Genomic DNA, 3,357 nt, shown 5'->3' with positions numbered 1-3,357 from the left:
ATTGTTGTTTGGCGGGTCCGGGCTGGGGATTCGAACCGGCCACCTTAGGTGTACGTGGCTGGCGCCTTAGCCGGTTGAGCTATAGGCGCCGAGCCCCAAATCAATCTTTATTCACCTGATCTTAGCCAAAAAGCCAGGATCACCTGTAGTCAATGTTTTATTCAAACAAATTACATTTCCTGGGGGTGTCAGATGACCAACCATCACATGGGTTTGTCAGAAAATCCTCTAGAGTGCAACAAATCAAAAGGTCACACAATAATTATCTTTGCCTTTAGTTTCAAGTTTTGGACAATTTGTATTATTTAATTTTCACCACAGTCTGATGCAAGTAATCATTGTAATAGCACAATTATTGTCCCTATCGCGAGAAAATTGAGAAGCAGGTTAAGCACCTTGAGGAGTAACCAGAAGTATGTAATTAAAGACAGCTACAGAATAGCTGAGCTCTTGCTCTAGATTTGTAAGAACAAAAGACAGGTGCAGAAGATTAGACACACTCCAACACTCTGCAGGTGTGGGGCAAGACCCGTTTTTGTTTTCAGTGGCTTTATCTCCATCTCTTTTATATTACTTCCGAGTACAAAATCTTTTTCTAAGCAGTTCACAGATGTGATGGAGCGAACCCTGGATGCAGGCTCAGTAGCTGGGCTCCACATTAGGTTGCCTCTGGAGCTGAGCTGTCTGGAAGAAGTCGTTTAGCTTCACGGGTCTCCGTTTCTTCACTTGTGGAAGACTAGAGAACCACCTGCTCTGAAGTGCAGGTGCTGGTGAGTGACATTTGGGATAAAGTCACAAAAAACAACGGTTTAAAGACTGCGTCACCACTTGGGTTAAAGATATTCGCGGACAGAGGTTTTGCATTTAATAAAGGCGCGGCAGGTCACGCTTGTAATTCTGGCACTCTGGGAGGCCGAGGCGGGTGGATCCCTTGAGCTCTGGAGTTCGAGACCAGCCTGATTAATAGCAAGATTCTGTCTCTACTAAAAATAGAAAAAATTAGCCGGGGATTGTGTTGGGCGCCTGTATTCTGAGCTACTCAGGAGGCTGATGCAGGAGGTTAATTGGCTTGAACCCGGGAATTTAAGGTTGCTGTGAGATGGGCTGACGCCCCGGCACTCTAGCCTGGGGCAAGAGAGTGTGACTCTGTTTTTAAAAAACAAAAAACAACATTCCAGAACACGCTGGAGAAGGAGCTCGTGGCCTTAAATTAGGTAGCGCCGGACGGCGTCTTTCATCTTCCCCAGCGCGGGCTACACCCGCCTCCCACCGATTCTCGGCCCCGCCCCCGCGCTCTCGTTGTTATGGAGATTCCGGGACGCCCGAGCGGACTGCGCTCCTCACGCCGCAGCCCTCGCTGGGCACGCGATAACGCATGCGCGTTCCGGGCGGCAAAGGCGCCGCGGTGGCTGCCGGGAGTGAGCTAGTGCCAGATCAGGAAGTGGCGGGCGGAGCCCGGGGCCGAGTGGCCTCTTCAGACGCCGCCGCCGCCGCCAGTGGCGAGACCCCGACCTGGTGGGTCAGCGCTGGGCGTGCATGCGGGCAGGTGGGGGCGCTGACGAGGGGCAGGAAACTGCGGCCACGCCGGAGTGGGCGGCTGACCGAGGCGGAGACGCTGGGAGGCAGCGGCGGCGGGTCGCGTGGGGCTGCCCTCCTTGCTCAGGTAGGGGCTGCGGCCGCCGGCCCGGGGCGCGGAGCCCGGCCTGTTGTTCCTGCGCCGACTTAGGGGACAGGCGTGTCTTCCAGCCCACGGGAGGCTGGGGCTGCCGTTCTCCGTGGGAATCCTTTCAGCACACTCACAGTTCTCTGGGAGTATTGTCTCTAGGCCGGAGGTCCAGGGAGCAAACTTTTGAGTTGGGAAGAGGGAAAACCTGCAGTTGGGGGTGTAGTTGGCTCTGCCTCATTGGCCTCAAGTTCACGTGAGCGGTAGCCGGGCGAACCATATGTGCAGTCTGGGGAATCACCGTGTCCAGCCAACTAAAGGCTGTGATTTAGATGCTCACATACGACTGGGCTTTCAGCTGCCCGTTGGAGACCTGGTTTGTAATGGTTCGTAAACTTCAGTTATAGTAGTAGTTTCCTGCAGAGTCTAAAGACATTTTCCAGAACAGCCTTGCGGGCCCCTTTTCGCACACCTCTGCATTCTTGTCATTTAAGAGATCAGCAGTCTCTTTTCAGCTTCCCGGCTGTTCATAGCAGGGTGCTTAGGGGCCGGGGCACCCCCTGGGGCCGCGAGGCACGCAAAGTAGGGAGGTTGAAAGGTGAAATGGTGGAAAGCGTGTGGGCTTGGGGCCAGCAGCTGTTAGTTTAAATTTTTGAATACGTCAGCCTGAGTTTGGAATCCCCTCCTGAGTTGTGGTGGTGATTTGTGTTTTTAGGCGATTGTGCCCCTGTTACATAGGCCAGTACAGAGGTGTCAAACTCAATACAAATAAGTTAGGTAAAACATGTGACGGTGAAAGAGGGACATTGTGAAACCTGCTGCTCTAGGTGCCATTGAATGTCCAGTACCACGCAGGTCGCCTTTGTTTTAAAGGCCTTTACCAACGTTCCAGTCTGGTGTAAGGAGCACTTGATTTTGGAATCAGTATCCTGGCCTTGGTTCTTTCGGCTGCGTGACCTTAAACATACTTCTTCGAAATTCACGTATTAAATTAGGAATAACACTAATACACCTGTTCTCTCCTAGAGTTCTACCAAACACTGTAAATTTTAGGTTTTGTACATGTATGGCTTTATTTAAATCTTTGTTAAAGTAGTTATTAAAAGCCCAGATTAAGGACCTGTCCTTGTGAGGTGAAATACAGCTGTTTCCTGTTTTAGAAATTTACATTCTGCTTGTTGGCCCTACCTTTTCACTCACGAATTCTCTTTTCTTTTTCCTGTCCTCTCATTTTGCCTCTGCTGGAGATTGTCCCTTTCCTAACTCTGGGGTAGTCATTCTGTTATTTTCCTTTCCTATCTAACTTAAAACAGTAATACCGAGACAAACACACATTTGTATGGCTTTGCTACTTTAAAAAATCACTTTTACAAACATTTTCTCATTTTACTTTTTCAACTAGATGGGATGTGGACAGCATTGGTAGTGTTCACATTTTATATACAGTGAAATTGAATTTAGAGAGGCCCCCTGGATTACCTAGCCACGCGGCTGTTAGGAATTGAAACTGATGGCGCCAGCCACATACACCCAAGGTGGTGGGTTGGAATCCAGCCCGACCCACCAAACAGCAATAATAGCTGCAACCAAAAAATAGCCCGTTGTGGCGGGCGCCTGTGGTCCCAGCTACTTGGGAGGCTGAGGCAGGAGACTCCCTTGAGCCCAGGAGTTGGAGGTTGCTGTGAGCGTGATGC

The 3,357-nt window shown here is 50.5% G+C and overlaps 1 protein-coding gene across 1 annotated transcript in view; it reads left to right on the top strand.

The window, feature by feature from the left end:
- Positions 1-1,412: 1,412 nt before the first annotated feature.
- Positions 1,413-3,357, top strand: part of GTF2E2 (general transcription factor IIE subunit 2) — a 78,593-nt gene continuing 76,648 nt past the window's right edge. The window contains exon 1 of the mRNA XM_003797672.3: positions 1,413-1,663. The gene's annotated coding sequence lies outside the window, so the exon portion shown is untranslated. The remainder of the gene's footprint in view (positions 1,664-3,357) is intronic.

This window comes from Otolemur garnettii, unplaced genomic scaffold (assembly GCF_000181295.1).
Source record: "Otolemur garnettii isolate 467f Iridium unplaced genomic scaffold, OtoGar3 scaffold00121, whole genome shotgun sequence".
Taxonomy (NCBI): Eukaryota; Metazoa; Chordata; class Mammalia; order Primates; family Galagidae; genus Otolemur; species Otolemur garnettii.
This window is presented reverse-complemented; position numbering and strand designations above follow the sequence as displayed.